The 26,972-nt window shown below is 40.5% G+C and overlaps 1 long non-coding RNA gene across 2 annotated transcripts in view; it reads right to left on the bottom strand.

Moving 5' to 3' along the window:
• The window catches only part of LOC138920203 (uncharacterized), a 118,311-nt gene extending 92,445 nt beyond the window's left edge, over positions 1-25,866 (bottom strand). For both annotated transcript variants that reach the window (XR_011430979.1, XR_011430980.1), the window contains exon 1: positions 25,702-25,866. This is a non-coding gene — a long non-coding RNA (uncharacterized lncRNA). The remainder of the gene's footprint in view (positions 1-25,701) is intronic.
• Between the last annotated feature and the right edge of the window lie 1,106 nt (positions 25,867-26,972).

Here is a 26,972-nt window from a genome sequence, read left to right as displayed (position 1 = left end):
ATCTCACGCTTTATAGGCCACCAAGAAACATTAATTCCCCCTTTTTCAACCACAAGGCATTGTCACTAGTCGTTTTTATAACAGAAATAACCGTGTTAGTTAATTTAACATCATAAAATGGTAGCACTTGTATTGACAGTAGAATAAACACCAGGGAGTATCTCTTAGCTCATCTTAGAGTCATATGTCACTGCTATTCTCAAAGATTTCTCCCTGGGTTCTTAGGGTAGAATTAAAATTTCCTTTTGAGAAGGAAACAAAAAATACGCTTTTCATAAAATTAATTATCTTGCCAACAAAAGCCCATTTGTTGTGGAATTCCCAAATGACCTAAGTATATTAAATCTGAGTTACTTAGTAATACTATAGCTTAAATGAGTAAAATCTTGTTAATCAAAGCCAGGGCCAGGAAAGTGAGCTTCCAGACGCTGCAGGCTTCAGACCTTCAGACTTGAGTGTGCCACTGTGCCAGGCTTGAAAGTCAGAGCTCCGGTTTTGTGGTTTCCAACCCTTTCAGGTAAAAGTGCCCCCTTTGAAACAGAAAAGAATTTGCGGATCTACTCCTTGTCATAATAAGAAAAGCAGTGTTATTAGTTTATGTTGATTTTTAAAACTGCAATTCTAAAAGTAGCAGTGTATTCATTAATGCATAAATTCATTTGTGTTTTACTAATCCTAAGAGTATCTCATACACTTATGTAAAAAAACGATAATACTTTGAGACACTAGACAATTTTATCAGCGTACAAATTCTTGTGCCCAAGTGGATTTATGGATCCCTTTCAAAAAAAGATCTACAGCACCTCACTGTGATCCACAGGGCGGAAACCAATGCTCTAAAATATTAGGAGTATAAGGCACATTTAAGGTCACATTAACCATCTCAATACCTAATAAATGCACCCCAGTTTTAACATTTTGAATGCTAGCGTGTGTCACCTGTGAACACACTCAGAGACCTGGGGGGGGGGGGGGAGGCTGGAGGAGAGGAGGCGTGGCCAAAGAGATGGGTGTGCTCAGTACCTCCCAGTTGGTCTATCCAGCTTGGGATTGATTCGGGAACTTTTTAGAAGGAGCTTAACTCTGCTTCAATCTCTCACGTTTCCTCCATCCGTCAGTCTAGTCAGGGAAATCAAAACCACACTAGTGATTTCAAATGGGGGAGAAGGTGGAGGGGCTTACTCCAGGCACCTAGTTCTAAAAGCATTTGAAGGCAAAGGAAGCCAAAAGGGGATGGTAAATAATCCCAGAGATCAATAACCGCGGGAAGCTGCTACCACCCATAGAGCTGGAGGCACGAAAGGAAGGAGGTGGTGTGAGCAGAGCCTAGGAGCGCCCTGAGTGAGTGGCGGGCGGCAGCTACCGCTCCTGCTGCCCTGGCCGCGACTGCCCCGCCCCCTGACACCACGGAGGCCCCCAACCCCTGGCAGTCACCGGCAGTCGCCCCCGGGCCGCTGAGGCAGCCGCAGCACACAGCCGCTCGTCTCTGCCGAGAACGCGAGAAGGAGAAACACAAGAGCAATGACCTTCCGCCACCTATCCTCTTTACCCGTTTCTACCCCTGCTCTCCAGGCTGCTGCTAATGCCTCCCGCTGGGTAGACAGACGGGAAGCCAGCCCTCAAGGGGATTTGGGCAGTGTTTGCAGAAGTCTAGCCTGTTGTGATGCAGACCTGAGCACGAAAACTTGAAAGGGAGCTGACAGCAAAAGGCAATCAGCTTAATTCAACCCTTTAGCAACCCAGATCCACTCTCATCCTTTTAGCCATATTTAACTTCCACCAATAACGGAATCATGATTCTACGTAACGCCATATACTTCTTCCTAACGCAAGATCCTCTCATTTTTTTCAAAAACTAGGAGACAATAAAGCCCCACTAACTAGCATAGCTGAGCCAATTCCACCTGGGAATTCTATAACCCAAAAATTAAGTAGAAAAGCAACTACCACCAATACTCATATGAAATATTAAGAGTAAGGGAAAGAGAAAAAGAAAGAAAGAATTGGTCAATATATATATACATAAAATACAAGAAAGAACATAGATATGGTTGCTCCCATCTTTGTTTCTGTGGTGGGTCATTTATTCCACGTTTGATGAGTATCTCCGTCCCCTTGTTCTTGGGCAGAACTCACATGGAGAGACCCACAGCTGACCTATGGTTAGTTCCCATCTCCATTAGCCCTCCTAAATCTTGGTGCAGCACCTTCCAGAACTAGCCCTGAAAAATGGGACGAATTTGGTGAACACTATCCTAAATTTAGATCAGTGTGACTTTGACATTCAATGGATATACGATTTCATGAAGTATGTTAGTGATTTCAGTTATTTTCTTTTTGAGTATGGGTATATTTTTACCATTTACATTTGAAGTACTTATCAATATGGTTGTGCTTAAGGTTACCATCTTGTTATTTGTTTTCTGTTTGTCCCACCCATGATTGGTCTCTTTGATCCTTTTTTCCTAATTCCTCTTGGATTAATTGCATAATTTCTAGTGTTACATTTTCTTTTCTGTTGGTTTATTAACAATAGCGTTTTGTTTTATTTATTTAGTAATTGCTTTAGAATTTATAGTATGCGTCTTCAACTTAGCACAGCCCACCTTCAAATAAGATTGAATTCCTTCACATGTAATGTAAGAAGCTGACGGCAATACATTCTCATTTCTCACTTCCCTTATTTTTCAATACTCATCATACATTTTACCTCTGCATATGTTATAAACTCCACAATACACTGTTATTATTTTTTAAGAATCAGTGTTCTCTTAAAGGTAATTGTCTAAAATGAGAAGAAAGCGTTTTATACTCACCCGTACGTTTCCCATTTCCACTGTTGTTCTTTCATCGTGTCGATCGCACTTTCCATCTGGTGTCATTTGCCCTCAGCCTGAAGAACTTCCTCTAACATTTCTCATCACTCAGATCTGCTGGTGACATATTCTGTCATCTTTGGCTTGTTTTGCATATTGTCCACTTTCTCCGTTAGAGCCCTTAGCGTTTTAATTGTAGGTATTTTTAATTTCCAGGTCTGATGAGTCCATACCCTTTGCCATATCTGAGCCTGGTTCTGATGTTTGCTTTCTCTCTGCAGACTGTGTTTTTGCCTGTTCATGTGTCTTCTAATTTTTTGTTGATAGCCAGACATGATGTATCAAGTAAAAGGAAATGAGGGAAATTGGCCTTTCGTGTGAGGTTTAGTGTTTATCCCGCCAGGAGTTAGGCTGTGTTTACTATTTGCTATAGCTGTGGATGTCAGAGTCTAAACTTCCTTCTGATGACTTTATTTTTGTCTGCTGCATTGTCTCAGCTTTCCTAAGAGACTCCTTCTTAAATAGGGTCTGAGCCTTGCAGTGCTTCTGACTGTAATCCTGTATTACACAGTAGCCCGGTCGACGTAGCGGTAAGTCACATGGGCTCCAGCAGCGGGCTTCTGCTCCTGGACTGTTTCCCCAGAAACTGTGATTCTTTGTATTCACCTGTCTCTCCAATTTTCAGGATGGTGGCTTGCCCTGTGACCTCAGATCTCTCATCAGGCTAAGGGGAGTTGTTGATTTTCATTCTGTTCAGCTTTTTTTGTTTCTTTCTTCTTTTTTTTAAAGATTGGCACCTGAGCTAACATCTGTTGCCAATCTTCCTTCCCCCTCCTGTTTTTTCTTTCTCCCCAAAGCGCCCCCAGTACGTAGTTGTATATTCTAGCTATAGGTCCTTCTGGTTCTGCTATGTGGGATGCCACCTCAGCATGGCCTGATGAGCAGTGCCATGTCCGCGCCCAGGATCTGAACCAGTGAAACCCTGGGCTGCTAAGTGGAGCGTGGGAACTTAACCACTTGGCCACATGGTTGGCCCCTGTTCAGCTTTTTTCTTGCTGTGAAATGGGAGTGACGACTTCCAAGGTCTTTACATGTCAGATCAGAAACCGAAAGTCTCATTGCTCTCCATTTATGGAGGATATTTTTCTGGATACAGACATTTAGTTTGACAATGTTTTTTCCTTTAGCACATTGAAGATGTTCCATCATCTTCTGTCCTGCACGTTTCTGATGAGAATTCAATCAATAGTCACTCTAGGGGCTGGCTCAGTGGCACAGCCGTTAAGTTTGCACATTCTGCTTCTCTGTAGCCCAGGGTTCGCCAGTTCAGATCCCAGGTGTGGACATGGCACCACATGGCATGCCATGCTATGGCAGGTGTCCCACATAGAAAGTAGAGGAAAATGGGCATGGATGTTAGCTCAGCGCCAGCCTTCTCCAGAAAAAAGAGGAGGATTGGCAGTAGTTAGCTCAGGGCTAATCTTCCTCAAAAAAAGAAAAAAAGAAAAAAAAATTGTCACGGTAATTTTTTTCTCTTTTGTATGTGATGTGTCTTTTTCCCCAACTGCTTTTAAGATTTTCTCCTTATTGACAGTGTTCAGCAATCTGGCTATGATGTGCCTTGGTGGTTTTTTCTTTTGTGTGTGTTTATCCTGTTGAGATTCTTGGAAAAATTTTGGCAATTATTTCTTTAAACAATTTTTCTCCCTCCACCCACCACCCTTTTTGGGTCTCTAACTACATGAATATTAGACTATTTTGTATTTTCTCAAGGTCACTGAGCCTTTGTTTCTTTTCTTATGGCTTTTTTCCCCTGTGTGCTCTCACTTGGAGAGTTTGAAGCTTGCTAATCTTTTGTTCTGTTACTAAGATCATTTCATTTAAGATATTGAATTTTTCATCTCCAGGATTTCCATTTGGTTCTCTTTATATCTTTTATTTATTGACCCATATGTTTCTCTTATTCTTTAAATCCTTGAAAATATTTATAATAACAGTTCTGGAGTCCTTGTCTATTAATTCCATTATCTCTGTAACTTCTGGGCTTATTTCTACTGATTGATTTTCTGCCAGTAATGGGTGACATTATTCTGAGGCTTTTTTCGCATGTCTAGTAAATTTTTATTGAATGCTGGACACTATACATTTTACATTATTGAATATCTGGGTTTTATTGTCTTCCTTTAAAGAGTGTGAAAGCGTGTTTTGTCAGGCATTTAATTTGCTTATGAAACCAGCTTGATGCTTTCAAGGGTTGTTTTTAAACTTTGCTAGGGTTAGTCTAGAGTAAGACTATCCTTTACTCTGCTAGAATGGCATGAACTTTCTTGGGTTTCTACAGAATCCCCCAAATGTTCAACAGGGACTCTGCACTCTGGCTATTTAGAACTTCCAGACCTTTGTGGGCTATGGGGTTTGTTTGGCTTACACCTCCTTGGTACATATTGTTTGCCAGATACTTGTTTTTGGCTGACCTCAGAAAGTCCCGCTTTGCACATTCACAGGATAGTATTCAGCCAGACTCAAGGGAACCCCTATGCATATTTCTGGATCTCTTTCTGGGCTTACCTCGCTCCTCTATAGTACACTATCCTGCAATTCAAGTCATTTAGGCCTCCCCAAATGCTTATTTCTGTTTCTTCAACTCAATAGAACTGTGACCCTTTACTTGGGGTCCCCCTCCCTGTCCCACCTTATTGTAGGGCTCACCTTATTTGTCTACCCTCTCACATGGAGCATAATTCCATGTGTTCCAATGTCTGAAAACAGATGAATCATGTATATTGTTCAGTTTTTCTAGTGGCTTATGGCCACTGAGCAAGTCTATCACCAGTGACCAATTATAGATACTTTTAGCATTTCACTATAGCAATAAGTATTTAGGACATTCCACATGTTCATTTATGCATTAATTTAGCAGACAGCTATTAAATAGCTAACAAGTTCCTGGCACTGTTCTTCAAGAAAAAGCAAAATGGTAACCTGGGAAAAGTCTAACATTTGGAGTCAAGAGATCTGACTTTCAGTCTAGGTTTTCTCTTTGTTCATTTTGTGACAAGTTACTTAACCTCTCTGAGTCTCATTTCCTTACTGTTAGACCAGGATAATAATATGCTGACTTTGCAGGATTATTGGTAGGCTAAATATATTGTATGTAAAACAACTAGCCAATTCTTGGCACACAGCTTGAGCCTGATTGATTGGAATTATTATTTTTATCAAATGTGCTGTGGAAAGAATTGAAAGGACAATAAATCAGCAGATTAGGGTGGAAAATGCCTCCATTGGAGACTAGTAATAACCCTATGCCTGGAAGTAAAGGCATAAACTGGGAGACATCCAAGAGAAAGAAAGAACAATGAAAACCAAGAGTTTAAAGAAATAAACTTCCCCTCTCTGGGTAAGTAAGGGAGGGTCTTGCAGTATGCAATCTGAGAATTTCATAATAAGTAATACAGGCACACTCGGGCACTGAAAGGCAGACCAGCAGCTACTGATAAAGCAATTGGATTCCTTAAAGACAGAAGACGGAGCACCAGGAGTGATGGGATTTCCACATCAAAAAAAGTTACTGTAGCACAGATGGAGAGAGATGGAAGGAGGCCCCTCAGTATCCATCTCCATAAATTGGTTAGAGAGCTACAACTAAATCTAAGATTTCATGACATGCGGAAAGAAGACTTTGCCAACTTTGTGGGTCAGACATGAAAATAATAGTGTTTCCAGTTAATTAAACTTAGTAGCAAAACTCTTTGATTTGAGTATATGTTTTATTTTTCAGAAATACTCATGAGAGCTGCAAGAAGATTGAAGGTGGAGGAAGAGGCGTAAATGGTAACTCATAAATAACCCGTGCTACCAATTAGCCAGGGATTCAAAGGAAAGAACGAATGATGTAGGTGTTAAGCTTTACATCAGACTATTTCCCAACTCACACCAAATTTATTTTTTTGTGCTTTCCACTCCAACACCGTTTTCCAAAGTAACCCTAACAGAAATGTGTTTGAGTAAATTAACGTGGTGTTAATTTCCTTGTGTTCAGATTTATCTCCTCTATCAGAATGTAAGCACTTTGAATTCAGTCGATGATGACTGAGTTTTCTTTATATCATATTAGTATCAGATGCTAATATGTGGACCGTGGTAGGTGCCCAACAAGTAGTTTAAGCATAAAAATTTGAATGAATTAATTAATGGAAAGAAAATCAAAATTTCTGACATAATTTTCAAGAAAAATTTATGAAAGGGTGGCTTTTTCAAGTGGAGCTGACCACTGACTAATCATAACTCTGATGCCTGTTAAAGTTGAGGCACATTTTTGTATAAAGCTTTCAGACAAATCGTCTCACTCTCCCTGCCCTCCCCGAGTCTAGCTCAGAACATACAAACAGTCATGGCTGCTTTGAGAAGAACTCTTAGAGGTACCAGCAGCAGGAAATAACCCAGGGCGATTTGTGGGATGAGAACTTGATGAAATCTGTGAAAGTTTATATAGTATTGTCGTTTTGGTTGGTTTCCACTTCGTTAAATTAAAATTCTTTAAAGCGCATGGCAATACTAATTAATAAATTCAGGCAGAAATAGGACTTGTTAAATGACATTATGTAAGCGGAGCTGTTTATATGATGTGTCTTCTATCTTTCTTAGAATAATCAAATAGGATTTATTTATCAGTGACATTCCTGGGATTATTCATTAGAGTGGACTCTTTGAGAGTGACCAGACCACGCTACTGAATAGAACTAAATATTGTTTCCTATGTGGTTAATTCAAGAACAATGACATATGACATACTACAAAAAATAGTAATAATTGAATTGGTCTAAAAAAACTGCATGATTTTGAGTCAAAAAGAGTTTATTGTGCAGCCTGTTCTGAATTCCTTCATATGCATTGTCCAAGTTCTATGGCACTCTATCACACCAAGGTGTCACTTTTGGTATCAAGGCTTTATTACTATTTAAGCAGACTTCTAATTTCCATGGCCATCTATAATTGCTCAAAGTTTAAGCACCAAATTTGTATTCATTGTATTTTAGGAGATTAGATGCCAGGCAGAAACATCCTCTGAAATGTCTGCCACTGGTTATGTGTTATCCTGGGGGTGGCATCCTTCTCTATTTTCTCAGTCCTGCAATATCCTCTCTTTTGGTCCATGTGCCCTATCCTCTCTGTAGTCAATTATTTCCTTTTATCTGAAGCCCATAGCCTCTCTGTGTTGCCCGTGCTCTAGTAGTGGGAGAAATTCTTGAAATCCTTTTCATGTGAATAGTAACTTCTTGACTGAATCCTAAGCCTTAAAAATTTGTGTTTTCCCAATCAGACAAAAATAAATGAGGGGTTTTCTTAGGTTAGATTTATGTTTAGTAAAATGTACAATACTAAGTGTATAATGGGATGAGTTTTGACAAATGTTTCTACCTGTATAATCGACATTTCTATCAAAAGATAGAACACTCCCATTTTCCAGAAAGTGCCCTCATGGCCTTTTACCAGGGAATCTCCTATATCAGAGATAATCATTCTAAAACTTGTTTTCTATGATAAAGTAGTTTTTTGTCTGTTTTAGAACCTCATATAAATTAAATCATAAAGAACGTGCTATTTTTTATCCACCTTTTTTAGCTCAGCAGAGTGTTTCAGAGACTTATCTATGAAATTCTTTCATTGTTGAGTAGCATATGAACACACCACAATTTGTTTCTTCATTTACCTGTTGCTGTACACAAGGGTTGTTTCCAATTTGGAAGTGCTATGGATATTCTTGTGAAAGTATTTTTATGGATATTTGCTTTCATTTCTCTTGGAAATATACCTAAGAATGGACTCACAGTGTCACAGGGTAGGTGCCAACACTTTTCCGCAGTGGTTTAGTGGCTGCTCTGGTGTGCTGGTTGGACTCCTCCTTCCAGGAATAAAGCGTGTGTTCCCTCATCTGCTAGAAATGTTGGCAGCTGACAGCTCTGAGCTAACTCCCCCTCTGGGACTTGCCCTCAGCTGAAGAAAGACTCCTCACCCAAGAAAACACACAGGGCTGGGACAAGGGTGAGGCAAGCGATGTGCTGAGGGTGCAAAATGTAGGGAGGTCCTTGCTCTGAGGTTCATGCAAGGACAGTACCTTGTTCCTCCTGCCAACATATATCCACACACAGCTTCAGAATCTACTCTCTACCACCCGTCAGAGCAGGTCTATTATCAAATGAAAGGTAGCAAGTTTTAGTTTTTACCATCAATAATAACCTTTCAATCTGTAGAACATAATACAGTTTACCAAGCATTGTCGTGTGTATCCTCTTGTTATCCGTGCATGAAGCTTAGTAGGTGGAGGGCTTTACAGGTCACGAGGTCGGCTCAAGACATTAAGTAGCATTGCCAGTCACGAAGCCAAATGGGGTCCAGGTCCTAACATATCACAAGCACCAACCTTTTCCAAAATTGCCTTCCCGATACGCTGTAGGTTACTTCCCAGCAATACGTTTTTTTTAAAAAAAGAGGGAGAATGAGTGGCAAATGAATGGGCACCAATAGTATAAACTTTCCTTCAGCCAAACTACAAGACAATGACAAAGCACATTGGCTTTGAATCAGTGAAGCATTTCTGGAAGCTGGGAATTCTTTCATATGCAAAAATTACTTTTCTCATTATATGTAATTCTATTTCCTCACTTGGCACTAAGCTATTAATAGGTAGACCTGAGGTTGATTTCTGTACTTTAAGTAATAGATTGTGTCACTTTAGGGAAATCATATCACTTCTCAGAGTTTCATTTTCCCCATCTGCAGAACTGGTTCTCAGAATCTGTGATTTCAGAGATTATATTTGTGTGTGTATGTGTGTGATACTTTTATCACTATCAACCCGTCGTTTCCTAAAAGAACAGGATGAAGGATAATTCTTTCACATGAATATATTCAGCTGACGAGACTGATATAAATGCCATTGTGACCAACCCTGAGCTGAGGTCCAGCCTTTGGGAATCAGAGTCCTGGATAATCACTAAGACAGTTTAATTTCTGAAGTTATCAGCCTCTATGAAGGCAACACGAGACTGTAAAACAGCATTGTCCCATGGCAGCAGGTAGCAGTTCACAACATTTCTGTTTTTCTGAGGGAATTTCAGTAAGAGGCTTGCCCCTGAGAGCTGGACACCAGAGAAGAGGCCTGACCCACAGAAATCTGGTGATGACAGACAATGTTTGACTGCCAGCTTATTTGGTTCAGGGACCATCCACATCCAGCAGAGTGCCTGAGGTTTGAAGAGCGCCACACACAGCGCGCTGCCCAGCAGCACTGTGAGCCCAGCAAGGCCACCTTGATCCGTGGCAGGTGACAGACCTTGCACTTGGTGGTGGAAGTAGGAAGCAGGCCTCTCATTCACAACAATTATTTTTAATGACAGCAAACCTGAAAAGCTCCCGCTGACATAGTCCCTCTGATAGGGGAAGAGTGACAACTGGCAGTTTTCAAACCCCATTTGACTGCAAAACAATTCAACTTCACCCTTTACATTTGCTCTTTTACCAATTTACCTTTTTAAAAATATGGGGTGTAAACTACTACAGTAATAAGTAATTCTTATGCTATCCTTCAGAGTTTGTAAACAATATTTTTAGATGATTCCTCATTTAATCCTCAGAGCCATCCATGGAAATGTATACTTTTTTCTCATGGAAACACTGAGGCACAGACTAGGGAAATGACCTTCATAAAACCACACAGCCAGAGACCAGTGACATCAGAGTATTTGTCTGGATTACGATCATACTAGATTAAAATCTCTATGGGTAGACACCAAATCTGCATCCACAGAAACAATCCCAGTGCCTGGTATGTGAAAGGCACTAAATAACTATTTTTTAAGAGAGGGAATGAATGATGAATATACTAAGGAACTAGAGCGTAAAATCCTGCTTTTTGCCATCTTTCATGAGATGTCATGAACTTCTTGAGAGCTTCTGGAATGATAAACATGGAGAAGTCTGTGGACATGGTCAGCTTCCTATTTTTATTTATTCAACACATAAACATTGAACAACTACCACATGAAAGGCAAGGCATTAAATACAGTGAAAATTTTACAAGAATATGCAGAAATCTTATTCATCTAAGTCTGGAAAGCAATGTTAGTGAGTAGAAAAATCATGATTTCCCTACCCTTTCTATATTTTCCTCCCACCTCTTTTACTGCCTGCTTCCCACGTCACTAAGGCTGGCAAATGCAAGAATTAGCCTATAGAGACAAAGTTGATGTTAAGGTTTCCTGTTACTCATCCCAGATTTCCATGACAGTCAAATAAACAGGGAAATAATAGAGAAGTACACCAGCTTTTCCATCATGGCCATGTTTCTGGTAAATTAAGTATGTCTTATAAATCAAATGCTTTGTTCTATTGACTTCCAGTAAAATTGGAGAATTTCATTTTCATTTATAGTCATCTTCAGTTGGTAATAGTTCCTAGCACAAAAACTTAAATTAATAGTTCTCAGTCCTGAACACACTCACCAAGGGAGTCTTAAAAACATATAATGTAATTTCCTAACTTCACCCAAGATCCACTAAAGCTGAATACCTTGGTTTCCTTTTCAAATTGCTTTTCCAAAAGAGAAAAAGCTACGAGTGAGTATATTGTTTTGCTATAGAGAGAACAGAGAAATGAGGAGATAGCTGGAGGGGGATGTGGGGTGAAGGGAGGTTTATTTTTGAAGATGAAACATCTAATACCATGTTTATAGCCAGATGAGAAAGATCCAATGGAGAGAGAGAGTCAGATATATTAATGATTCAGAAGAGAATACAATTGCTAGAGGCAAGTCATTGAGCAGATAAAAGGGGATGGACCCGGTGCACAAGGAGAAGGGCTGGCCTTTGATAAAATCCTTAGTGTCCATCACTATTAAAGGGAGAAGAGCAGAGTATGGTCTGTTGGGAGATGCCGTGGTGAGAGTATGTAGAAGTTCTACTTTCTCAATGAAGTTGGAAGCAAGGTCACAAAAAAAAGAAGGGGGGAGATGGGAGAGGTATATTGGAGGTTTGAGAAGAGAAGGAAAGATATAAAATTGTTACCTAGGAAAGAAGCATAGTGATTAAACTAGGAAATTATGGGGCATGCAAAAGCCACATCAACAAAACAGACAAAGACCTACCCTTATGGCATTTACATTCCCACGACAGAGAAAATAAACAAAGAAACAAATAATCAATCTAATGGCAGATAAATGCTATGAAGAAAATAAATCAGTATGAGGGCATAATGGGGGCAGGATGACCTCACTACGGAGGTCAAGGAAGACCTCTTGATTAGACAACACTTGGAGGTCTGAATAACCTGAGGGAGGAACACTGAGTGTAGCGGGAGTGATTATTCCAAAGAAAGAGAACCCCAAGTGCCACGTTCATAAGGGAACATGCTCGATGTATTCAAGAAACAATAAGTAGGTGAGTGTGGCTGGAAAGGAGTGACCAAGGGGAAAAGGGAGGGCATGTAAATGCAGAGAAGAGGCCAAGGGACAGACTGAGATGGGCCTCGTAGAGCATGGTAAGGATTTGGAGTTTATTCTACATATTTAGGGAAGCCACTGGAGAGGTTTAATCAAGGAATGAGTGATCTGACTTCTCTTTTAAAAGAATCCCTCTGCTGGTCTACCGAGAATAAACTTTAATGGCAAGTATGGAATCAGGAAGACCGATTACCAGACGGTTTCAATGGTTCGGGGGAGAGATGATGGTTGCTTGGGAGTGGTAGTAGTAGAGTGGCAGGAAGTGGTCGGGTTTGGAATATATTCTGAAGCTAGAACATAATAGGATTTGTTGATGGATGAATGCAAAGTGTGAAAGAGAGAGTTCAAGAGGAGACTCAAAGATGACGTCAAGTATTTTGGCCTGCACAGTAGAACAAATGGCAATGCCCTTCACAGCCATGTAGAGCTTTAGAAGAAGAGGGACTCGAGAATTCAGTTTCAGAATTTTTCACGTAATATTGCCATTATTAATATACATGGCTATCATTCCAGTAGATGATCAGCAATCAGGGTAAGAGCTACAAATTCCCAAAAGACCCTGCACATGACCCAATTTTTAACATATGGTAGTGTGATATTGTGATATAATGAGAAATGTATGTTTGATCTTTGTCCTGGTTCCTGGCACAAGGACTTCCCTTCTGGGACCCTTGGAATTTCCTGAGTGATAGGGATGAGAGGGGCATCTTCTGTTATTCATGATAAGCCTCTTTCAGCCAAGCCTGGCTTTCTGCTGAGGAGATGACTGGTTGCTAAGGGCCCCTAGATGGCTTCAGGATGTGGCTCACAGCCAGAAAGACTGAGGCATGCCTGGAGGGTTGGAGATTTAGGCCCCACTCCCCAGCCTCTGGGGAGGTGAGAGGGGCTAGAGATTGAGTTAATCACCAATGGTCAATAACACCTATGTAATGAAACTGCCGTAGAGATTCCTAAATGGCAGGGTTCAGAGAGCTTCCAGGTTGGTGAACATATTGAGGCGCTGGGAGGGTGGCATGCCTAGAGAGAGCAAGGAAGCTCCATGCGCCCCCTCCACCTCTGTACCTTGTTCTATGCATCTCTTCCATTTGACTTTTCCTGAGTTGTGTCTTGTATAATAACTGGTAATAGTGAGTAAAGCACTTCCCTGAGTTCTGTGAGCTGTTCTAGCAAATTATCAAACCTGAGAAGGAGGGATCTGTGAGAAGCCCCCACTTTGTAGCCAAGTCAGAGAGAAGTGTGAGTGACCTGAGGACCCAATACTTGTAACTGACATCTGAAGTGGATGCTGGCACTAACTCTGGGGAGTTAGTGTCAGAACTGAATTGAATTGTAGGACATCCAGTTAGTATCTGAAGAATTGGATCCAAATTGGTTGGTGTGAAAAAAACCCATACACATTTGGTGTCAGAAGTGTGAGTAAAAACACATCAGAGGTAGATAGCCCTGAAAATTCATTGAACAATCTTTAGAATATAGTCTATGGAAAGATTAACTATACACCAAGAATTTATTCTTGATATATGCTCTCTAAATCATGGGACCAAAATGTAACTGTACGTCCTGTATAAGAGGTATTTTAAAAACGCAACCAAAAGTTCCTTTTTAAAGACAAAAAATAGACAAACTTCTGGCAAGTTTTATTTAAAAAGAGAGAGAACACATTAAAAAACAATATTAGGAATAAAAGTAAAAGTATCTGTAATACAGATTCTGAAATCATAACAGAGTATTACCAATAATTTACGTCAAGACATTTTCAAACTTAAACAGATTGGAAAATTTCTTCAAAAAATGTAATAGACAAAAACTGACTGAGAAAAAAGAGCAATGTTTCTTTTAAAGTAATTGAATACAATAGATTTAAAAAACTGTTTACAATAAACTAAACAAACAAGCTGGATCTATTTTACAGGTAAACTTTCAAAAAACAGATAAGCTATATCTCATAAACTATTCCAGAGAATAATGAAAGATCAAAAGAACCCCTAATTCATTTTTTAAAATACAAACCTTAATACAAAATCTAAGTAAGTACTTATTAAAAAAAAACAAATTACAGCTCATTCTTAATTGTGAAGGGAGACAAAGAAATATTAAATATACAAAATATTAGAAAATGAGTTCTAGAGAAGCATAAAAAATATAGCACAGTGAATGAGTTTTGGTTAAGACATAGTAAATACATGTATATAAAAAGCATATGTTAACTCCCATTCATAATTTTAATAAAATAGAAGGGTATTATTAAGAATAACTATAAAGCAAAAACTAAAGCAAACCTCATTTGTAATGGTGAATCATTAAAAGCAATCCTTTTAAAAGCAAGAACTGGACAAAAAAATGCTCTAATCCCATTCTCCTCGATATTGTGCTGGAGGTCCTAGGAAAAGCTACAGGACAGTACAAAAGGTGTACAGGGGTAATCAGGAAGAGATAAACCAATCTGTATTCACACTGATGTGCTTTTCTACGTAGAAAACCAAGAAGAATCTTCAGGCAAACTCCCAGAACCGCTATTCAGTAAATGTTCTGAATACTCAGTCAAGATATGAAAAACATTATTCTTCCTAAATTTCAGCCAAAAACTGTTAGAAAATATATATTTTTAAAAATGCTATTCCAATAACAATGGAAAATATAAAGATCTAGAAATAAACTGCAAGATGTATATAATGCCTCTTGCAAAAAATTTATTAAACTTTATTGAAGGACACATAAGAATGCCCAGATAAATTAAGAAATTCCATGTCCATGAGTTGAAAAATTTCTATATAAAAATAGCAGTTTTCATTCTAAGTAACATATAAATTCAATCATAAACCTCACGACTATCAAAATCCAAATAGGAATTTTTAAAGAACTTAACAAGCTGATCATGAAATTCATACAGAGGAATAAATGGCTAAAAATAGTGAAAGCAAAATGGAAGGAGAGAAATAATGCAGGGGGATTCAGTTTGCTGCATATAAAGATTGGATAATATCTTGATGAACTATGGTAGGAAAAGATTTCTTTAGACAAGATTTAGAAGCTTGAAAAGATTTAGAAATTTCCCTGCACTTAAATTAAAACTGCAGAATGTGACTGTGTTTGGACATAGGGCCTTTTAAAAGGTGGGTAAGTTAAAATGAGGCCATTAGGTTGGGCCTTAATCTAATCTGACTGGTGTCCTCATAAGAAAAGGAAATTTGGACACACAGAGAGACACCAAGGAAGCATGCACACAGAGAAGAGACCATGTGAGGACGCAGCCAGAAGACAGCCTTTTACCTTAGAAGAAACCAAAGCTGCAGGCACCTTGATCTTGGACTTGCAGTCTCCGTAATTGTGAGAAAATAAACTTCTGCTGTTTAAACCGCCCAGTCCATGGTGTTTTGTTACGGGAGCCCTAGCAAACTGTTACACCATCCTACACGCTCTAACTGCATTACCTTATTAATCTTACAACAACTCAATGATGTTTGTATTATTATTCCCATATTGCGTATGAGAAAATCAAGACTCAAAGAGATTATGTAAATTGCCCGACTTCATGTGCTTAGTTAATAGTTGACTCAGACTTTAAACCCAGAATATCTGATGACAGAGTTCAGTTCCTAACATGATGTTAAATCACTAAAATGAATAGCCTAGATCAAAATATGTCATCAGAGAAAAATACTTAAAATGTAATGTTGAATATAAAAAGCACCTAACGAAAGAATGCTTCTAATATGATATCATTTATGATAATTTTTAAAATACACAAACTAGAAGTTACACCTTTGACAAAGGGAGAGAGTTGGAGTTAATGATGTTTCTTTCCTTTTTCCTTTTTATTTAGAGAGGGCTGAAGCAAATATTGCAAAAGGTTAATATCTGTTTAATCTTTGTCATAGACAATAGGTGTCAGCTAGATGATTTTCTATGCATGAAGTGTTTCATAATTTTTGAAATATTTTATTTTTTAAAAGCATAATATATTGCTTTAAATGTCTTTCTTTGTGATTAAGTTGGGCTGTAAATCCTTTGTCATAAAAGGGAAGTTCATTCTTTCTGTCTTGAGTATAGACAACAAAGAAAACTTTTCTTGTATGTTTGTTTGTTTGTTTTGCAATTGGAATAGTAAACAGGTAATTTTCTTTAACGTATGCTGGTTTTCTTACAAAACAGTCTGGATCCCTTTACGAGTCAGGTTGCTGAGTTGATCATACAGTGAAAGACTAAAGGAAGTGATTAGAAACAGATGTGACATTTAACGAGCTTCCACTGTGAAAAACAGAAAGAGACAAGGGGGGAGCCTGAGCACAGCAGATGGCCCCGTGTGCTTCCACAGGGCCCCTCCACCCTTACTGCAACGAAAGCTCATCGCCACCCGCCATCCCACATGTAGAGAGAAGATCGTTCTCCACGTGGACAAGAAAGAACACTGACTCAGAAACTGGTTGCTCTGAGACACCATTCAGGACCAGTCCAGAATCAGTGGTTGGAATCTCATGTTGCCGAGTTAGAAGGAAAAAAGCATTAATGTAGGATTTATATACTGGCAAGTTCTACAGAAGCTGAAATACAGTGGCAAAAGAAATAAGGAGACTTAAGAAACCAGGGATTTTTATGAAATTAACTAAGTAGACTCATTTCTGTCAATTTCTAGAATCTGGTAAAAATCCCTCTAGTCCAATTTGCTCTTTTTCAAGGTAAGTATCAAATATCACCCAGTGTTTTGGAGAGACAATTCTCCATGAATCTCTCCCGTTTGTGCACTTCTGAGCAGAGGCACTGACATCTTTTGTTCTGGACTAACTTATCAATGATATTTATGTAGTAAATAACCTGGAAAAATAGGGAGAATGTCTCCCTCTGGAGCAGGGAGCGCATTTGCTTGCTGTCCAGTATAAAAGAGAAAGGTTTCCTGAGTTTAGGATTCCTCAGCTGTGCAGCAACCCCCTCCTGTGTGCAGCATCCTCCTGGGTCACACCACATTGCCCCCAAGGGATTTGGAAGTCAAAGGGAGCAAATAAGAACAAAAAGTTCAGGCTGCTTGCTGTATTGTGAGTAATCAAGTCCTTTGTCTCTGATCCAGGAGTCTCGGGACTTCTGTCAGCATCCAAGAAGCCGTGGCAGAATAACCTGTATTAGCTTGCAAGCAGAGCAAAATCTCAGACTCTGCACGATTCTTAACACGTGTTACTTCTAAGGTTAATTGTTAAACATATCAAGTTCAGATTAACAAATATGTGTTGATCACTCACTCTGTGCCAGGCACTGTGCTAAGCAAGCATTTGACATCTACTGTTTCAGGAATCCTCATGTTGGCTTTATGAGGCATAGCCAGGTTACATAACCTAACAAAAGCCACGCAGTTCGTGAGTGACAGCTTCAGACTTCTAGTTCAGCCAGTCTGACTGGAGCATCTACTCTTCACGACTTTCCATCCACGCAGCAACACTTTGAAATTGCAATTGTTGTCCCTATTAACAAGGAAACCGAGATTCTGAACAGCGCTTGCTCAAAGTCACGAAATTCACTCATATGAAGTTAGGATACCAACTCCATTATAAAATCAAAAGGCAACATTGATTACTAAGTAAAAAGTAGCTTCAAACATTTTGCATTAAAATCTTGATTCTTGCTGTAATCTTCCAGTATTTTCGATTTATTTTGTAATTCTTTTACTAAAAGCAAAAGAAGCACATTGTTGCAGATAAGATCAACTAAAAGATGCTAAAAATTAGTGGACAAAAGTTTGAGGAGAAATAGGATTTGCATAATTTCAAATTACCCACCCCCCAAAAACTTATCAAGTGCAAAGGAAAAAAAGTAGTAACTTCACAGTAGAGAAACCCAGCATATGTCAACTTAGCCCAGTAATGAAGGAGCAATCCCAGCAACAAGAAAATCTACACCTAAACTCCTTGATATGCTACACCGAGAAGGATGCATCATTTTCTTGGTATTCTTGCAAAAATAATGCATATCTCATTCCAATCATGAAAAATCAGACATATCCAAATTGAATGACATTTTACAAAATAGATAACCAGTAGTCCTCAAAAGTGTCAGGATCCTGAAAGCCAAGGAAAGACTACAGAACTGTTATATAAGACAAAGGAGAATTAACGAGGAGATGCAAAGTGAGTTCACGGATAGGGTCTTGGAACAGACAGGGAAAAACATTCGCGTTAAAACCGGTAAAACTAGAAAAAGATCTGCAGTTTAGCTAGTAGTGTTCATTTCCTGTACTCCATCATTGAACTGTGATTATTTAAGATGTTAACATTAGGGGGAACAGGGTGAAGGATTTAAGGGTATTCTTTGTATTTTTTTTCAACTTCTCTGTAAGTTTAAAATTAGTTCAAAATAAAAAGCTTTAAAAAGCCTAAGTTATTACATCACTTATATAAAACAATGTTTTATGAAATGTAGCGCAGTGGTTAAGAGCATCTTCTCTGTATTCAAATCCTAATTCTTCTACTTATTAACCGTATCATTTTGGGCAGTTCTACTGATCATTCTGTGCTCCAATTTCCTCATTTCAAAAATGAGGGGCATAATAATTCGTGCTTTGTAAGATTGTTATGAAGATTAAATAAGGGTATCTCTGCTAAACGCTAAAAACAGAGGTTGACGCAGAATAAACAGTCAATAAAAATTGTCCTTTTTGTTACTATGCAGTGGTTCACCCAAGCCAAGTGCCTTGGGTTTTGCCTGGCAAATATGGCCAAATCAAAGACAGCAATGAGCCCTTGGAAGTGAAAGCAGGCGAGTGCAAGGAGCAAAGGTGGCCTCATTAGGGCGTGCTCTGAACCAGGGGCGGCCAGTTCAAATACCAGCAAGGGCCACGCCTGCGACACCAGTAAGTGAGTCAATCTGGGCAGGAATGTGATCAACTGGAGAGCCGCTGCCTCGTCCAAGGTAACAGCTGCACTCCTGCTGTCGCCATGACAAACTGTGGCCTAATATTGCCAGATCTTCCAATTTTTCAACAGAAGTAAGAATCTTGGCTTTTTATAAGAAAACTCCCAACTTCTAAATGTTGGGAAATAATTCAAAAATGGGCCGATACTACAACGGCCAAACCAAGCTCTGGCAGTGAGCCAGATGCTGCCTGTGGCGTCCTTTGTGAATGGCCGACTTCTTATCAGGCACCAGTGGAATGGCCAGAGAGTGGGGCTTTGAGGCCAAAATATCTTGGTACAAAATCACTTCTGCCATTAATTAATACTACCAACACACGCGTGCTTACACATACACAAATCACCTAGTCATATAAACTTGAGAAATTCAATTAAACACAGTTTTTTGAATTGCAAGTCTCAGAACCTTGCATATGCTCAGGTACATAGTGAATCCAGATTAGAAGATAAACTAGGCCTTTTTTTTCCAGTTTCATCTGCCACTGGGCCTTTTTCTGAGGAGTTACTCATGGGACAAGCGTTGTGTGAAAACACTTGGAGGACACTGCATTATTTGGTCTCTGACGCTCCTCCCACCCCACCCCGACCCGCGGTGATTCTGAGCTCAGCATCAAGCCCGCCTTCCCACATTTTCCCTGCAGTGCTTGGGGCAAGTGGACTCTTGGTCGATGCTTAGAGAACGAATTGCTTCTTGCAGAGGACTTGGGGCTCACAACGCAGCCTGTACTTCATCTTAGAAAAAATTTAAAAAGAAAGGAAATAAAGCCAGATGGCACATTGGAGTGAACAAGCTAGAACTAAATAAGCTTGCGGGCTCTGCCAGTTGGCTTTGATTGTTTACAAAGGAAAAGCCAAACAAAGAAGGAGGTGGAATTTATTTCAGTAAACAGCATCTTTCAAAGAGAAAGAACTCAATCTCCTCCAGAAGAGGCAGCCTCACTGCTGTTACAATCAGAAAACATTTGCAAACAACCACTTGGTTAAAGAAAATAATATGTTCAAACAACAGAACTGTGGATTTCCTCCGGGTCTTTGGTGTGTCTGTGTGTTTTGGAAGAAAGGCAGGGGGAGATGCACTTGCATGCATTTCATCCGTCTGTCTAAGAGCATCTGATATCTCGGGAGTGGAAGGTAAAACATTTATACATGTGGTATATTTACGCACTAAGGGATTTTACACCCTATCTTGCCAAACACTCCTCAATCGGCAGAGGAGAGAAAGAAGTCCTAGATAGGGTGAGCGGCTTTCCTAAGAAATAGATTCCAGCCCTGTTCCCTTCCTGCCCTACTCTCTTCTGCCTAATGTTCTTTCTCTATACGCTGCCCCGTAAGGCATAGGAGCATTCTAAGAAACAGTCTGCAAAGCTACAACTCTAAATAGATACTACCAGCAACGGGAAAGAGAAGAAACGTGGGAGACGGCAGAAGTCCAACAGAAGAGTGGAGTGTTGTCAAGATAAGGAGTTAAATTCTAAAGCTACAGAATTGCACATGCAAATCCAAGGAGAATCTAATCATATTGCTGGGAGATACTGAGATATACTACGATAACAATAGCTCTGCCTAACAACGAACATTTCCTGAGAGCTCTCTGTGCACCGAGCACTGTCCTGAATGCTTTCTGTCCTCCATCTTGTTCCATCCTCAGTTACTTTCTTTGCAGGAAAGGCAGCACCATCACCATTTTCACAGGAGAACTGAGGCCGGGTAGGAGGCCTAAGTCAGTAATACCCAAGGTTACACTTAATGAGTAAACATGCTGGCATTTGGATCCAGGTTTATCTGGTTCCAAAGCCCTGAATTATTCTTCTACACCAAAAGGAATGATGGGGAGCCACTTACGCATTATGATGTGTAAGTCAATTTTTGCACATCTAAAGAAAACGCTCGTTCCACATCTGCTGTGCCCAGCACGTGTCAGTCGCTGTGGTCAGTGCTGAGGATGAAGCAATGAATCAGACCCTACCTGGGGACTCAAAGTGGGTCCAGGGAGGGTGAGGAAAACAAGGTAAGTATTATGATCTGGGCTATAAGAGAGCACTGTGGGGGCCTATTACTCAGTTGGGGTTTCTGGAAGGCCACTAGGAATTGACAGCATTTGAGGCGGTCCTTTGAAAGAGGACAAAGTTTCTTAAAGGGGAGCAGGAAGAAAATGCTATTCTAGACACAGCTGAAGGATTGGAGAGCAATGGGGTTGTGATGGGGGAAAAGCATCCGCTGGAAGGCGGCTGGGGCACGCAGTGTATTGAGAGGTGGCGGGAGGTGAATTTGGAAAACCTGAGGATCTTGAACTTTAGGCTGAGCAGTTTGAACTTCATGTTGTTGGTAATGACGATGGGGTAAAGTAGGTTTAATTTAAGAAACGTGATCATAGAAATGCCCCCAAATTAAACAGGAATTCGCTTGTGGGGAACAAGGGTTAAAACAGGATAATCTTGGGCTGGCCCCGTGGCCGAGTGGTTAAGTTCGCGTGCTCCGCTGCAGGCGGCCCAGTGTTTCGTTAGTTCGAATCCTGGGCGCGGACATGGCACTGCTCATCAGACCACGCTGAGGCAGCGTCCCACATGCCACAACTAGAAGAACCCACAACGAAGAATACACAACTATGTACTGGGGGGCTTTGGGGAGAAAAAGGAAAAAATTAAATCTTTAAAAAAAAAAAACAGGATAATCTTTTCTAGTCAGATGTATGTTAGAATTCCAGCTCTGTTAGATTCTATGTTAGAATATAGCTCTGCTACCCACCGGCTGTATGACCTTCGATAAGCTACTCGCCTCTCTGAGCCTCAACTTCCTCATTTGTAAAATGGGAATAATGAGACTATCTAGCTCACCAGATTGTTGTGAGGGTTAAAGAAGGATCTGCACAAAGAGCTTTTGAAAGTGCCTTACACATGTGAGCTATTATTCACGTGGTGGGTCCTGATTTACATAATGTTTGGTTTGTCAGTGGTTTGGGGTAATCAATGCCAAGATCTTTTTTCCTTCAAAACTTGCCCCAAGGCTATTATACACAGAAAGTTGGTGGTGTGTTAGAAAGGAGCACTAGTTTCAAAGGGAGGCAGGCTGATTTTCTGATTCCAACTCCCCCAGTTGTTGGCAGAGACTGAACTGAACAACTTTAGGGCAATTTTGACCCTTCTCTGAGATTTCGGATTCTCTTTTAAGCACAGCGGTAGCACAGAGTTGATAATCAGCAAATATTGGTGCCTTTCTCTTCCTTTCTAGGCCTGGCATTGCCGTGTTTCTAGGAAGTCACTGAACTTCTCTGGGCCTCGGTTTTCTCCTTAGGAAAATGGGAATAATAATCCGCATTGGGTAATTTTTGAGATTATTCTGAAGATCAAACAGCAGACGGAATTACATGGACCAATGCTTTGTAAACTGGATCTCTTTACAAACATTTGTGAGCATTATTATAAACCCAGCCCATGTTCAAATGGTTCCGCTGAAATTCTGAATCCCGAAGGCAAAAAGGAGTTAATATTTGGAGTGGCCACATGAGCTCCAAGCTAGAATAACAATGAAACTTTCATCTCCTGGCCCAATAATAGTGAAAAATGGTTTACCTTTATGAGCCTAGTCATTGCTACCCTGTGAAAACAGGGCTAACTGCTATAAAATGGGGCCAACTGAACCTACACAATTCTGTTTCCTGCCTCCCATCAATTTCACCTCTTTCTTCCCCTCTCCCAAACAATAGCCTCTCCCCCCAACCCTTCTCATCATGGGGAAGTATTACATCTGTGAAGATCATAAAACATGCAACACACTTTGGAAAAAATCACCGTGATACACGCAGAGACACACACGCAACATGCACATGCGTGTACACACACAGCACATCAGCACATCCCTTCCCAGCAATGTCTCGAAGAAAGGAAACAATTGCAAACAGCTGATTTGGTGGAGTCACTGAGCAACCGTGGTGCCATGCCATGAGCATCTCTTAAATCCTTTCCACACGCCCTGTACACCAAGACACACAGGCTTAGCCTAGAATCAGCCTTGACGGGACACTTAGAACCCAAATGCCCTTTAATTAAAGCAACTATCAGAGCATTTGCACCAACGGTCTGCAAGAGTCACTGACTAGAGGGGACTTCCCTTGGGTTTCTTTTTCCATCATGGGGAGATGGAACTATCACCACCTAGATCACTCAAAGATGTGTAATGCCCTGATTTGGGAATATCACATTTCTGTTTTTATTTTGACTTTTGCTCCTTTGGGAAGAGTATGAAAGAGAAAGACCTGGGCTGTGGTGGAAAACCCTCTGGACTTGAAGTGAAAACACCAGAACTCAAATACTTATTGTGTTCCATACGAGCTCTGTCATGTTGTGGGAGTCACTTCTCACCTGTAATGTGGGGTCATGATGCCCACCTCCCAGGGGTGTTGGGAGGCTCAATGCAAGTATTCTGGAAATAGAAGAGCCTTTTATATTTTTAGTGTTGAATAAACATGAGTTGTCATCACTCTAAAGGCCAATGAATTTGAGTCAGGAGGCATAGGGCCTGAATCCTGGCTTTGCGACTAAGTAGCTGGGTGACCTTCACAAACGATTCGCCTCTTGAAGGTTCATTTTCCTCACGTCATACAAGAAACATTCACAAAATCTCTCTCATGTGGCAGATACTCTGAATCATTCTATAAAGTGTTAGTCAAATACAGGAGATAAACATATTATTGACTAATTACTACTGGTTAATTATGTGAATTATACAATTTCACAAAGGTGAAATTGCATAATCTGTGTGGTATCTGATCTGCAATTCTAGGTAATATTATTCTCTGAAGCCTTAACCTTCTATTCTAATTTATATTTTCCCAGCTTCTGAATAGTAAATATTTTAAATTTCTGCTTGACTATTTTAGTATGGTCATACTGAGTAAGCTGCTGCAAATACTTTGTAGGGTGAAATGTGATAATGATATATAAACCAACAAATAATAGCACAGGGAGATGCTCCAGGATTAAAACTCACTGATTTTGCCTAAGTAAATCTGATGTCATTCTCTGATTACCCAACCTCAAACCTATCCTAATGGGAGCATTAAAATAGAGATGGTTGTTTTTACAAGATTGGATAATGCTAAAAAAAAAAAGAAAAAAGAAAAAGAAAGATATCACTCGTGGAAAGTTGCTGTAATTCGTGCAGATTGTAAAGGAAAATATCAGCAGTTTTCCTGGTAACTAGTTTTGAAAATGGGAGAAAAGCATTGAAATCAAAGAGCGTTCCCTTTTGAAAACTATGGAACCGGTGGTAACTCCCATCAGGAAAGCGGTTTGTTTGGGAAGAAGAGCAAAGGGGCCCCGAGTTTTGGGAACACCTCCTACGCACGTATGTACAGACACACGGCTAAGTGTCTTACAGCTGTTAAGGCATTTACATCCTCACATGCCTGGGAGGGGGATGGCACCCTCCGTCTTCACAACTTGCCCAAGTCCACATGGCTATGGAATTCAGACCCCAATTTTTCTGACCAAATTTGTACCATCTTCCTCTCCACCATGCTGATTGCCTTTTACTCCTTCTGCCGAGTGTTAACACTGCCCCTGGCAACAACCTCTGCCACTGTCCTAGGATGCCCCTGAAATAGAGGCGAGCCCAGTGGGGGCACAGTACACCCAACCCATATTCTTCTCCCTTCTCGTCTGGACCCCTGGTCCGTAGCTGTTCCACAGGAGTCACATAAAGGACAGAGCAGGCTTCATAAAGAAGGAGCCTGAGTCTCAGTATGTGCGCTACCCAGGATGAGGAGGAGGAAGCTTCTAGCTGTGCTTAGGAGGAATTGTCTTCCATTTCAGGAGCTTGTATTGTGTGAGACAACTCAGGTAGGAACAGTGACAGGAGAACAGAACTTTGTCATAAAGATAGTAGTTGCAAGCCAGGCTCTATAGCAGCGTTGTACAATAGTACCTTCTATAGTGATGGAAATGGGCTGTATCTGTGCTGTCTGATATGGCAGGCACTAGCCACGTGTGGCAGCAGAGCACTTGAAATGTGGCTAGCGCAACTGAGCAACTCAGTTTTTAATTTTGTTTAGAATTAGCTAATTTAAATTTAAACAGCCACATGTGGCTAGTGGCTACTAGGTTGGACAGCACAGCTCTATTTCCATCTACCTATGTGACCTTGAACAAGTCACTTCATTCCTCTGAGCCTGAGATCACTCATCTGCTCATGATCCTGCCACCTCCCAACTTTGCTGGACCGACAAAGTGAGAAAAGAACCATGCGAGCGCCTAGGACGAAGCCTTGCGCTTAGGAGGTGCTCAAGAGATTTTGGTTGAATCTGAAAATGTGACTCTCATAACAGTCCAAGAGAGATGCACGTTAAAAGTCTAATCCTGGATTTTTCTCCAAAACTGATTCTTTACAATTGCTTTATTCATCCAAACCTCACTTGCCTGCCAACAATGACCTCTGAGAAAATGAGGGCTGAAGACAGCCGCGCTAGTTACAGGACTGTGGGTCCGATGCTTACCCCTGGCTGCCCTGCCTCCCCCGGAGCTCTGACGTACCCTCTTCTCCAGGTGGTAAATGACGGGAGCTGCTGAAAGCTGCGCAAAGTGCTGTTTATCAGATGTGGCCACAGATCTTTGAGAGTTTCGCCATAAAAACTTCTCTCCTTCTCCTCCACTTTTTAAACATGTTGTTTTCAGGAAAATTTGCCCATCTGGTTCTGATTCATTTGCACTTAACTCATCAGAGGGCGGTGGTGTTGTAATACCAGATTGACTTGCAAAAAGTTCCAGTTCACATAACTCGCAGCCTCTTTCCTTAGAAACAGGAGTGGGTTTGGCCAGCAGATGGACAGAGTGTGCTCGAGATGAGACAGAGGGCACGAGATGGCAGTTCCAGACCTGCTACAAACTCTCTGTGCACCCTGCTCATGTCCCTAAATTCTGGGGTCTGGGCCTCCCCTCCTGGGAAATGAGAATTTCAAGTGAGTGGCAACTCAGTTCCATACAAACTGACTAACAATAGCTCTCCAATGTGGAAAAGCCCAGTATTTTTACAAAGGGCATTGTTGTCGCTAAGAACTCACACAAAACTGGACAGTTTGATGAAAGAAGTCTAGTAGATGTTTTGTAATGACCAAAAAAAGAGGAAATGTGGTCACCAAAAGTTCACACAAGTTCAGGAAAATCAAATAACCCTAGATTCACCTCGTTTTCAGTTGATGAAAACACTAGATGACGAGACCAGCCCTGATATTTGAATAGCTCTACATTGAACAAAGTCTTCCGGGAGAGTCTGATGGATAAAAGACAGCAGTGAGGACTGGATGGGAGAATGATTTAACTGGCAAACCCAGGGACTAAATGTAGGGTAATCTGAAAACAGAAAGCTACTTTCTTTGTACTAAACTATATTGTCCAGCAGTGGTTACAAGATCTCCTACAACCGTTATTCAGTCTAAGACTGAGATGCTATGGGGCAGGCTTTTACGTTGAGCAGGAGTTGAGTTGGTGACCAAATGGTCCTTTTTGAGTCAAGAGCCAATGCCTATAAGCCAATGACTCATAATTACATAAAATGACCTGCAGGATCCCTTGAATAGCCATCTCAGCTGGAGTTCTGGTGATTCCATTCTCCTCAAGTGCTCAGGAGTCACCTACAAAACTCATTGACTACCCATATATCAACGGTTATGATGCTGTCATCAAAGTCCTGGGTTTCCAATAATCTCCTCCAGAATAACAGCTCCCAAATTATATCCCAAAGTATATTTTCTTCTGACTTCCTGTCACA

This window comes from Equus caballus, chromosome 2 (assembly GCF_041296265.1).
Source record: "Equus caballus isolate H_3958 breed thoroughbred chromosome 2, TB-T2T, whole genome shotgun sequence".
NCBI classification, from domain to species: Eukaryota; Metazoa; Chordata; class Mammalia; order Perissodactyla; family Equidae; genus Equus; species Equus caballus.
Note: the sequence above shows the minus strand (reverse complement) of the source record. Positions and strands in the feature narration are given on the sequence as shown.